Here is a 13,327-nt window from a genome sequence, read left to right on the forward strand (position 1 = left end):
CAGTACTGCAGTCAAAAGCTCTGAGTTCGATCCCGACGGAAGTTGGTTTCAGGTAGCAGTCTCAAGGTTGACTCAGCCTTCCATCCTTCTGAGGTCGGTGAAATGAGTACCCAGCTTGCTGGGGTTAAAGGGAAGATGACTGGGGAAGGCACTGGCAAACCACCCCACAAACAAAGTCTGCCTTGGAAACATCGGGATGTGACGTCACCCCATGGGTCAGGAATGTCCCGATGCTTGCACAGGGGACCTTTACCTCTTTTTTTTTTTACATTTCAAGTATGATAGGTATGTTTCCTGCCCACTTAGGTGCTATGCATAGTTTTCTAGTGATGGAGATTGATCATCTAGCAAGTACTGCTATGGTAATCCAATCCTGCCTTTTGATATATATACAGAAGATAGGTTTTTAAATTCCTGGTAGTATATTAACAACAGTTTACATTTTTTCCCCCTTGAGATATCCCAATTCAGACTGCATAGAGTATCCCAATAATGGGATTGCTAAATAAATATTAGATTTTAAATCTCTTATCAGTTATCTGTTGACCCAAAAATACTTCCCTGAAGAGAGAGGAAAATGCAAATTTGTCTGAGGCTAAAGGTTTCTCTCTGAGAGTTATGAAATGTCTATGCTCCAATGCCTACTGTTGATTCCACACTTGAAACTGACAGAGAAGGCAGGTGAATGGTTTCCTTGGAGTCTTGTCATTGTATAAGCAAGCCATGCTGAAAACAAACGTGGCGACAGAAAAAGAGAATAATAACTGGTGGAGATACGGTTGCCTGTTTTAACATGATTTTCCCCATGCACATATTTTATATCTGTAAAGCTTTTGTGGGGGTGCACAATGGAATTATGGCATGCTGTATAATTGTTTCAATTGAAATTATTACAATCACCATATATATGTGGCTATACATTTCTCTGTGCACTAGCAGTACCTGTCTAGAGACCCACTTGTGAGCAGAAGCCCCATTCACATATCTCAAGCCATGTCTGTCAAAGAGCTCCCCAACCTGTCTCCACCAGTTGGAGGCTGCTTTGGTTTGGTCAAAAGTTTTCCAAAAGACAAAACCTTTAACTCCAGGCTTTCGCCCCAAGTCCAAGGAGTAGCTGCCACCAGCCCTTTCAAAAGATTGAGCTCCAGGGGGAAGATAAGGGCAATCCTCTCCCAACTCACTCCAAAATTGAGTGCAACGCTTACCCTGCAAGGTAGAGGCCTGCCAGGGAAAGATTACACTCCCAAAATGTCTTAGGTTTTTGGTAGGTGGTTTTTACACTCACACAAAGGCACTTAGAATTTAGGCTTGGAATCCCAAAATCAAAAGACATAGTCCATTTAAAGGCTAACAATTTATTTATCAAAGTTATGCTGGTTCTTGTAGGTTATCCGAGCTGTGTAACCGTGGTCTTGGAATTTTCTTTCCTGACGTTTCGCCAGCAACTGTGGCAGGCATCTTCAGAGGAGTAACACTGAAGGACAGTGTCTCTCAGTGTCAAGGGTGTAGGAAGAGTAATATATAGTCAGAAAGGGGTTGGGTTTGAGCTGAGTATTGTCCTGCAAAAGTAATGTGCTAATCTTTTGCAGGACAATACTCAGCTCAAACCCAACCCCTTTCTGACTATATATTACTCTTCCTACACCCTTGACACTGAGAGACACTGTCCTTCAGTGTTACTCCTCTGAAGATGCCTGCCACAGTTGCTGGCGAAACATCAGGAAAGAAAATTCCAAGACCACGGTTACACAGCCCGGATAACCTACAAGAACCAATGAACTCTGACCGTGAAAGCCTTCGACAAAGTTATGCTGGTTTACAGGAAGGAAAAAATCATGAAGTTTCAAGCAAGAAAATAATAAACTATTTAGCACAGCTAGCTAATACATTCAAAAGCCTTTTTGGTTCAAAAGGATTGGCAAAGGTTTCTTGCATCAGGTTTATAGTTACCAAGTTCCAAAGATGCTTCCAGCATTCAAGAGTTTCAAAAGATTGTCCAAAGGTTTCTCCAAGCAGGTCAGCTTGACCAGTTTTCCCGTAGGGCCAAAATCAAATGGGTTGTGATGCAGCCAGCACAGCCTTCCTGCTGTGCACCCCAAAGCGTGCATAGTTTGTTTAGGGTTGGTCTGACCTTATATTCATTTTTTCAAAAGGATGAGCTCATAGAAACCAATCGAGAAAACGAAAGCACTTCGCTGGTAATTAATCGCTTGGTCAGAAATGCTGACTCCTTAAGTGATGTGTTCAGGTGAGGAAGCTTACAGAACTACCTGCACCTGGACATTGTCATGATGGTTGACCGATTAACTACTATGGCAATGCACAGCCTTGCATTCCAGAAAGGGGAGAGGTTAACTAGCACCAGCTGGGGCTTACTCCCTCCACAGAAGCAGTTTTCAAAAGGAAACTTATTTTTCTGGTCTAAAATCCCAATAACACAAAATTCATAGGCCTCCCAGGCCTGAACCAAAGAAATAACACACTCCAAGAAATTGAGAGGCCTCAACTTCTTGACAATGTCCTCCCACACTACTGCAATGGTCAAAGAAAATAGAACTATGGTGGTATGAAAATAGAAAGTTGCCTGACTAATATTGTCATTACGTGGTGTATATGAAAGGCTCACCCTTCAGTGATCAGTTCCAGATTAAATTACTTTAGCCTGTCCTTACCTTATTTTACTTGTCTAGGTGTACTGTGTTTCCTTGTACTGTGTACTTTACTTGTCTAGGAGCCCTGTGGCACAGAGTGGTAAGCTGCAGTACTGCAGTCCAAGCTCTGCTCACGACCTGAGTTCGATCCCAATGGAGGTTGGTTTCAGGTAGCCGGTTCAAGATTGACTCAGCCTTCCATCCTTCCGAGGTCGGTAAAATGAGGACCCAGCTTGCTGGGGGTAAGAGGAAGATGAGTGGGGAAGGCACTGGCAAACCACCCCATAAACGAAGTCTGCCTTGGAAACTTCAGGATGTGACGTTTCCCCATGGGTCAGGAATGACCTGGTGCTTGCACAGGAGACCTTTACCTTTAGGTGTACTACCTGTATGATTGCTCCCACATCAGCTCAGCAGTAAATCAAGGAAAAGAAAGAGGGATAAAACGGGATGGGATGAGTCAGGGAAGAGAAATGAGATCTTTTAAAAAAAATCAAAATGAAAGAGTTGTTCTGTTTGGAGTCCATCTTGTGCCTGGTTCTTACTCAGGCATTAAAAAGATGTCAGGGTTGGGCCACTTTGGAGCGCAGATTAGATGAGGGCTTCTCCCTGGATATATATTTTAAAAACTAGCAGTTTGGAATGAAACACAGGCTAGAAATATTCTCCTTGCCTTGTAATTTTCTATGTAGTCTCGCCCACACTTGCTTACCATTTGTATGAAAGTTAAGCCATGAATAAAGATTGTCACGGCAAAGGTAAAAGGTGCCACTTTTTGATGCGACCCTTCATGCTAAGCTTCTGGCTACCATGTTGTTTGGCATTCAACTGCTTGTTGAATTCTTTCAAGACAGGGAGGAAGGGAATTGCTTGATGTGGTTTGAGGGTTAGGGAGACTGAAACAAGGAACGATTTCAGTTGGCAGTTGAATCCTGTAAGAACTAGGCTCATTCTTTTAATTACACTGCTGAGGTAAGTAATTGTCACGTAGCATTGTTAGAATTGAACCATTCCCCTACTACTTTAGTGAATTACACACACACACAAGAAAACCACTGTGCCACAGAATGTAGCTGCTACAACAGAGCCTTCTCTCTGGCATCAAAATCTTGGCACTGTGTGCTAACAAGCAGAAAAATGTAGACAGAGCACAAAGGTCACCTTCACTGCTCAGCTTTCTAGTCTTCGAGGTATAGTCCTGTGGGAACCCAGTGGACCTCAAAAGACAACTAATTCTTGACAGTTCGAGCCAATGTTAGGTTAAAGAGAAATGAAAATATGAAAACTGGGGGGGGGGGATCTAGTTTTACAAGTGGAGGAAAAGTAGTACATTGATAGAATCTGTAGAGAAGTTATAAATGTGTTCTTAAGACCTGTAGTGTGCTGTTTAAAGCAAGCTACATTGTTAGTTACCAATTTAAAGAAACAATGGGCGAAAACGCATGGTCACTTTATCCTCCTTTAATCCCTGTTTCAGCCAGGATCGAACGCATGTGTTTCGCCTAATGTGTGTTCGATCCTGGCTAAAACAGGGATTAAAGGAAGATAAAGTGACCATGCGTTTTCGCCGCATATTGCTGTGAAGTAAATTGCAGCACAGCAAGGGGTTGACCCTTCTCATGAAGAGAACTCTGAATCAATGCATGCAAAGTGGTTTATTGCATTGGGATTGCAGTTGTGATGCTACAGCTTTGGTTCTTGAGTGTAGCAAACAGTGAACTTGCGTTAATGCATGTATCAAGTGCCTTCAAGTCACAGCTGACTTATGGCAAGACTCAGTAGGGTTTTCAAGGCTAGAGACATTCAGAGGTGGTTTGCCCTTGTCTGCCTCTGCGTGGGATTAGAGAATTCTGAGAGGACTGTGACTGGCCCAAGGTCACCCAGCAGGCTTCATGTGGAAGAGTGGGGAATCGAACCCAGTTCTCCAGATTAGAGTCTGCCACTCTAATCACTACACCACATTGGCTCTGATACCGGGGATGAAAGGAGGAAGAAGTAGCTATATATGCTTGTCTTTAAAGAGGGGTAGGTACTCCTACTCCAGAACAGGGCATGGAGCAGGGGTCACTGGGTGTGTGTGTGAGGGGGAGGTAGTTGTAAATTACCTGCATTATGTAGGGGATTGGACTAGATGACCCTGGAGGGCCCCTTCTAACTCTATATTTCTATGATTCTAATCTCTGCCAAGTAAGTTTTTACAAGCTCTCCAGCCCCATGATGGACAGCTGGTCAAAATATTCATGTGTAGGAATGACTCTGACACATTTTGGCACAGATCTTTAAGTTCTCAAGAAAATTTGTGTCCTGTTTCTGGAACAATGCAATGGGAAGCAGATTTCTCTGGAGAAATCAAAGCGGCATCAGGCTGAACTTATTAGATTTCTGATAGAGCTCTGGTGACTCTTAAATGTGGCCATGATGTGAAGCCATGGTCTTTAAGTGCATATTCTGGATGGATACTTATATGGCCTGAAAGAGTTATTGTGAACCCTCCCCTGCTGGGAACATGGACAGTGTTTCTAAACCTTGGCTAGACAAATTTACTCTGAAATCTTTCAAAAAGAGTTCCTTTAAAGATTTTTCGGGGTCAAACTAAGTGATAGAAATCTCAGAGATTTTTAAATGGGATTATTAGAAGTCTTTTATCCTCACAGAATATAATTTAATCAGATGGTGGCAAGATAGCTGTGACAGACAGAGTTATTTATTTAGTAGCCGCAGCACACTGCACTCTCAACTACTGAAGACGAGAGAGGGAGTTGAAGTGTTCCCTATGAATAAATATATGCTGGTATTCTGGAGCACAGCAAAGCTCCGTATTGTTAGAGGAAACTTATCAAATGTTTAAGTTTGTTGTGTTGTAATCAAACTATGCACCAATTGGAGTGTGTGTGTATGTTATGTACTGTTCTATTATTTTACTTCTGGATATTTAGTAGGGAAGAGAGGACTTGGCTATTCCCTTGGCTATAGCCCTGGTGGTGGATGGGCTCCTCTGTCACTCAGACCTTTGCCATGGGTAGAGCAGATGCCCACTGTGATGATGAAGCTGTAGAGATTTATGGAGTGGGGAGGAGGCTGGACTAGTTATGGGGAGAAAACCCCAAGGACACTCTGCCTATCCTGCCAATGGCATTTCAAAACCTTCAACTTATAATAAGAGGTATGTACAACTTCTAAAAGACAACTCCACACAAGCTTAGATCCAAAGGTCATCTTCTGCAAGTGAAAAAGCACGTTTTCTGGAGGATGAAGTCTCTGGTTTCCACAAAGATTTCCGTCTCTTATAGCACTGCCCATACAGTTCTTGAGGATCCCCTGACTTGCAGTTTCAGGAGTGGTTTCTCGAGGAGTGCAGGGGACTGCACTGCAGGAGAGGTCCTGCTAGGGTGGCCAGGTTCCCCATGGCCACTGGTGGGATATGGGGGGTAGGGTGGTCAGATCCAGGTTGGGAAACTCCTGGAAATTTGAGGATGGAGCCCAGGGAAGAACAGGGACCTCAGTTGGGATACAATGCCATACAGTTCACCTACCAAAGCATCCATTTTCTCTAGGGGAACCGATCTCTGTCATCTGGAGATGAGGTGTAATTCCAGGGGATCCCCAGGTCCCACCTGGAGGCTTATATCCCTATGTCCTACTTTGGATCCAAGTCTAAGAATGTTGTACTACAAGCCATTCTAGACATAGTAATAATAACTGAAGTTCCTTTCATGAGTCTCTTATTCTGTATCATAGCTGATTTAGACTGTGTTACCTCTCTATCTCAGCTAAGGGGAGAATTACTGGCTTCCGAAGTGGCTGGAGGTTTGCAGCTTCTTGATTGCTCTCAAAGATGAAACAAAATATAATCAACAGAAACCATCTCAGCTGGGGTTTCTGCCCCCCCCCTTCGCTAACAAACTCCTGGAGCTGTTCAAATAAGATTTTTAATTAACACACTTTATTGGGGTCACTGGGAGCATCTAACTCTTGCTGTTCAGTGACATTGGGCCCTCATTTTGAATTTTGTGTTGGCCTTGGGATCTCTTGCTTGTGAACTCTCTTTCTAGTGCTGTTCTGATGGCTATCTGTATTTTCTCATTTAACAAGTTAGTAGATCTCTTCCCCCCACCCATTATTTGGAGACTGAAATGAACAAATGGACCTTAAATAGGTTTAAGAAGGATTCTTTTGCTTTTTGGTTTCTGATTTGCTCAGGCTGTTTGAGTTTTAATAGACCTTGAATCTTTGATACATACACATAGTGTTGTGCACAGAATTTACTTTTATTTAAGTATTTTTTTTACCTTCCAGTGGGGACCCAAGTGGCTTACAAAATGCAAATTAAATACACAAAGAGGAGGAAAAACCCTAACAGCACAATATACTGCATTCTGGGCTTTCTTGAATCTACTCGGCTGACGCAGTCAGGACCACAGACAATAGGACATAGGCCATGCCCAGGCTAAATACCAGTCTAAATAAAGAAGAGGATCAGCTTGGATCTCATTCAGCTGGCAAAGAGGTATTCCCACCCTTCCTCCCTGTATATGTTTAGTTTGGCAGTGGCTTCTTCTTATCCTAGGGTTGCCAACCTCCAGGTAGTAGTTGGAGATTTCCTGCTATTACAACTGATCTCCAGATTATAGAGATCAGTTCACCGAGAGAAAATGGCTGCTTTGTCAATTGGACTCTATGGCGTTGAAGTCCCTCCCCTCCCCAAACCCCACCCTTTTCAAGCTCCGCCCCAAAAACCTCCCACCGGTGGCAAAGAGAGACCTGGTAATCCTATCTTATCCCCAATTTACTGCTCTCATTATCTACCATACTCTTAGCAGAACATAGGAATGTTTTGCAAGGAGATGTGTTTGTAGGGCATGAGAATCATCTCCTCTTGGGTATAATTCTGCTATGGCTTCAGGAACTTCCACGAGGAACAAAGTTGTGTAGTATTATTTAGGCATCTATTGCATTTCTTTTCCCTCTGGTTTGATTCAAAAACTCCCCCTTTTCTTTTTCCCCCCCAGCCTTGAGCTAATCAAACCTGAGAATCTTTATTTTTGTGCCATTTTCTGTTCTCATGCCAATTTTGTTTCCCCTATAAGAAGTACACAATGATATTTGTACTTAAATTACATACAGATCTTGTCAAAGAACAGCTAGGTTCAAGTCCAGTAGCACATTATTTGGGAAGGGGCTGTGGCTCAGTGGTAGAACATCTGCTTGATATGCAGAAGGTCCCAGGTTCAATCCGCGGTATCTCCAGTTAAAGGAACCAGGCAAGTAGGTGATGTGAAAGGCCCTGAGATCCTGGACAGCCACTGCCGGTCTGAGTAGACAATCCTGACTTCGATGGACCAAGGGTCTGATTCAGTATAAGGCAGCTTCATGTGTTCATGTGTGAGATTCAAAGCTCCCTTCATCAGATACTGTTTGTCAGAGCTTTGGTTCTTTAAAGCTGAATACCCAGAAAAACTTGGTCTCTAAAGTGCTGTTGGGCTCAGATCTAGCTCTTCTAGTGCAGACCAACATGGCCGCCTTCTGAAACTATGGTGTAAAAGAATTTTACAGATCAAGACCACCCCCAAGAAAAATGGGCAGAACCAATACACTCATAATGATAACATGAAATCAAAAAAGAAGAAAATGATTTATTTGTATACCCCTAGCAAATATTGTTTCTCCCTGAAGACCTACATATTGCTACATATGTTTTCCAACTTTTTAGGAGCTCCCATGTCTTGAAAAGTTGCACAACAGATGAAAATGCATCAAGTTTCCCTAAGATCACAGGAGTGTGGGGTGTTTGTACTTGGGGTGGGTGAGTGAATCTCTACCTTTAGCAACACATGGGTAGCTTCTAGGAGCAATGTTTCAACTGAAGGTCATATTCCATCATTGCTAGGTAACTGCTTTGTAGCCTGACAATGTGAAAAGATGCATTTAGGGATGACTCAAGACATTCCTAGTGGATTTGCTCTACAGCTAGCTGGCCTTCCCATCATCCCCATCTGACTAAGGACATCTTTTGTTCCCAAAATTCTCCCTCATCTATCCAGCCACACCTTCTGGTTCTGTTTGGTGAAACCTGTACCTATGCCTTCTCTCTGGGCTGGTTTACCCTGGACTAGCTATGTCAGAGGAACACAATTTGGAGTCATTTAAATTGGGTGTTTGTCTTGAAGTAACACAACCGCCCACTAGGATTGTGCAAAACAAGAATAGTTTTCATTGTATTGTAGTTGAACAGGTTCGTCTCACTGTCTTGTACTTTTGGACTCTTTTCTTGATTCTCTTCTTTCTCCTCTGTGTCTTGGATAGGGTAATGAAGTTGTGTGTGTTAAGTGCCGTCAAGTCACTTCCGGCTCATGGCAACCCTATGAATGAAAGTCCTCCAAAATGTCCTATCTTTGACAGCCTTGCTCAGATCTTGCAAACTGAGGGCTGTGGCTTCCTTTATTGAGTCAGTCCATCCCTTGTTGGGTCTTCCTCTTTTGCTGCTGCCCTCAACTTTTCCTAGCATGACTGTCTTTTCTAGTGACTCTTGTCATCTCATGATGTGACCAAAATATGATAGCCTCAGTTTAGTAGTTTAGTAATAAAGCTACTCACTGGTTAAATATTTGTTTCCCTTCCATCTTTTCTTCTTCAAGGATTTATTGTGCCAAATTGAGATCATGTATATAACATTCAACAAATCCCCCCCCCCCCAATACTCATGTGCTAGTTCTTCATGCATTAGGTGCTCTATTCATGATAATTCTGACATGGGGCTTGATTTGGATTGGTTTTGCCTTGGAAACCTGTTTACCTGGTGGAGTAAAAAAATGACTAAATAAATCAGTATGAAGTTTCCAGCTACTAACAAGGTAGAAAAGTAAAATGATCACTGTGTGCTAGATATTCGCTCCCCTGGAGGTTGGATTTCAATAATAAAGTAGACGGTATGGAAATGTGAGTATGTAAATGCTCTTAATTAATCTTTATGTAACAAATGCCCTGATGAAATGAACAAGGTCATTCCACGTTGCATTGTTAGAAACCATTAGGTACCTTTACCCTTGGAGTCATTTTGTTGAAGATTTTCTTTGAAGTTTCCAAAGGCTAAAATCTTTAATTATTATTAATGAAAGGTTTAAATTATTCAGAACCCCATCAAAATGCTAGCATAGATGTTGATATAGTTCAATTCAAGAATGGTTTTCAGTCCATCTTTGACTTCAGGTAGGCTCCATTACTTGGCTCTCAAGCTTTTGTTTTGATGTAGATAGCACAGATGAGTATTTCCTGCCTTGGGACAGATAGCACAGATAATTTATATAATTCCCCTGGTTTTTTACCCCTTAATAATTGGTATAACCAAAAATAGAAAAGACTCCTAAATTAAGGATATGTTGTTGTTAATTACTGGTGAAATGATGGACCTCCAACACAAGGTGTTTGAAGTCTTGTATAACGCAGGGACCAATAGCAATCCATGCTTTGTGCTTTCCTATGGAATTCCTTTCAGCAAAGACTTTGTGTAAGGGGTAAGAAGCAGTGTCTTCCCCCGCACCTCAGTCCCCCATGTTCAGCACTTCACTTAACTCACTAAGAGTGAATGGCAGATATTCACTTATTTGGGAGAAAGGAGGCAGTGAAAATGACTATTTTTCCTACCAGCTTAAAGGAGAAAACACAACCAAAGGTAGTGTGGTAGAAAGAGAAAATGTCAGTGGAAAGAGTCAAGAAGAGAACGCTGAAGGTGGGCTAGTTCCAGTTTGCACTAGGGCTGTTGATTTGGTAAAAACCAAACCAGAAAAATACCGAATAAATGCAAATTCAGTAAAATTCAGGTTCAGGTTTACCGAGTCCGCAATAGGTTGGCAAAGCCAAATTTGCCATTCCTCAAAAAGCCAGATAAAAATCCAGCTTTTTCGGGAACATCTTTCCACGGCTCCTGGGGGGCATTTTTGGAGGTAGAGGTTCCAAATTTTCTGGGTAGCTAGAAGGGACTCTCCTTGCAAGAACCCCCAAGATTGGTAAAGATTGGGTCGGGGTTCGGAGTTATGGGGTCTGGAATGGGTCACCCCCATCCTCCTCCATTGAAATGCATTGCAATGTATATCAGTGGAGAAGCAGGGCTTTAAATGGTGGGAAAGTTCGCCCCGTGCCTCCATAGAGATACAATGTATCCGGATACATGAGCGGTGGAGGCTAATCTGGTGAAGTGGATTTGTTTCCCCATTCCTCCACATGAAACCAGCTGGTTGACCTTGGGCTCGTCACACTCTCTCAGCTCCACCTACCTCACAGGGTGTCTGTTGTGGGGAGGGGAAGGGAAGGTGATTTTAAGCTGGTTTGATTCTCCCTTAAGTGGTAGAGAAAGTCTGCATGTAAAAACCAACTCTTCTTCCTCCTCTTCTTCTGTTAAGTCTCTTCTGGGGGAAGTCATGGCCCCCTTCAGCTGGTCTGCCCTACAAACTGACAGTTGTCCTTTGCCACTTCAGAATGGACATGTGATACACATGGAAATTGTTCCTGAACAATTCATTATACACTTTGGCTAAAATTCAGTAAGACCAAAATAATCTGGGTAAAGTAGCTTGGCAAGGGTATCTATGCTATGAGAATTGTTTATACCGTTTCAGTAGATAAAGCCCAAGTCTAAGTTTGGGCATTTTAGAGCCACTCTTTCTCATTGTGTCGAGGGCCTGAAACTTGCTTCAAAATTGTTCTAGTCCAATATCAACAGTTGGGCAAACTCGACAGGTAGTTCAAATGTTTCAAACCAGAGAGCTTTCTGATGTTGCAGGACCTCGGGTGTCTCCTCCAAGGCTCCCCTGGTGAAGGTCAAGTCACCTAAAATGTCACATTGGTCCATGGGGATAAGGCATTCAGAGTGGAGTTGTCTACTCTGGTGTAGAAGGCTTCCAAGAGTGTCCTATTCCATTGCCAGTTCTCTTGGCTTTTGAAGAGTTTCCACTGATATTATGGCATTTACATTGTTGGTGTGTGTGTATATATATATATATAGTTACATCCTGTTGGACCAGGCAGCACTGAGTCTCACTGTAGGGCTGGATGCCACATACACTTTGTATGATTAACCAGGAAAGATCAGTTCATTCTTTTAAGGTTTATATGGTGTAGCATAAACTTTTGTGTGGTGATTGGTATGTATCCAGCCATCTGTAGACTTCAAGGAGTGGAACTTTCCCACTTCCCTTTCCTGCTACAGTCTGCTAAGCCACTACATAAATTTTGTTCGGGGTGGGGGGTGGGGGTCAGTGGATACTCTGGAACCCAAGAGGCAAAGTGGGGGTCTGCAGTGAGAAAAGTGAATTGGTGGAAATTGTTGCCCCTTCCACTAGCAGAAATGCTGTTCACTCAGACAACCTGCATGGCTGGATAGATGCAGTGCCGGATTTACGTATAAGCTAAACAAGCTATAGGTTAGGGCCCCACTCTCTTGGGCCCCTCCCAAAAATTTAAAGGAAATGTACAATTAAAATTTAAAGGAAATACAATTAAGTATTTCAGTTCAACAATTACTTTGATAAAATACATATTTTGTTATGTGCAAATGGCTTTAGATGCCTATTAGGTCCATAAATTACCATATAGCATATATTCAACACAAAAAAACAGCGACAATTTGTTGTTGACAAAGGACAGCTGGACATATAAAGGGCCCCATTACCTTCAATAGCTTAGGGCCTCATCAAACCTAAATCCGGCCCTGGATAGATGCCATTGAAACTGGCTGTTATTGGTAGATATGTCACAATCATTGCAGACATGTTTCATAACCAACTGCTTCTAGATATCTATTATTATCTTCCACTGTCATCTCACAGCTTTAAAACTCAGAAAAAAAAATATATGCTTCAGTTTTGATACGGCTACGGTAACTTGATTTGGTCATAGCTGTATGCATTTAGCAGGTGTGTCAATAGAAGGTATCCGGTGAAAGAATTAAATGTCAGACTTGCGAAAGGTATCCATGTCGTAGGTCAAGAACTGGAATAAAGTGTCAGACATGAAAGTCTCTCACAAGGTAAAGAATCCAGCAATCCGTGCTTCATATAACAAGAAAAGAAAGGTTTCAAGCTGCTTACAATTGATGTTCCACAGAGAGTTCATACTGAATAACATGGTACGAACCACACAAAGGTACAGATTCATGTTAGTTGTGGAAGTTCTATTGTGGATGAAAGGTTACCATGAAAGTAAGAGGTAATAACAAGGTATGCTAAAGAAAGCACAGAGCTGCATTACTAAAAACTGACCATAACCTCAGTGCTACTTGTACTGTAGAAGTATCACAGTAACTCAGCACTACGCAAAGTTAAATTGCACACAAAGCATAGATTTTAAAACTGATTTGTAGACTTGGTCTGTTATTGTTCCCTGAAGGAGACGGAAATTATGCTTACAGGATGCCACTGGCCACCTCAGGCAGGTGTGTGAAATGATGATTTGAGACAAGTAGAGAATTTTTACATGACGCATCAAAAATGGTTAAAAAAACCTGGAACAACCAAGCAAAGGTCGTCCCCCCACAATTCAGAGGGGGGCCCACTCTGCAAATCTTCACATTACTCCCTGAAGTAATCCACCACAGGTCCACTGAGCGAGAACAGAGACTGTAACTCAATGATGAACGGAGGCAGTCCTGCCGCATTCATTCTTGCTGTTGTAGCACCTGCGAC

The sequence above is a fragment of the Euleptes europaea genome, chromosome 9 (assembly GCF_029931775.1).
Source record: "Euleptes europaea isolate rEulEur1 chromosome 9, rEulEur1.hap1, whole genome shotgun sequence".
NCBI classification, from domain to species: domain Eukaryota; kingdom Metazoa; phylum Chordata; class Lepidosauria; order Squamata; family Sphaerodactylidae; genus Euleptes; species Euleptes europaea.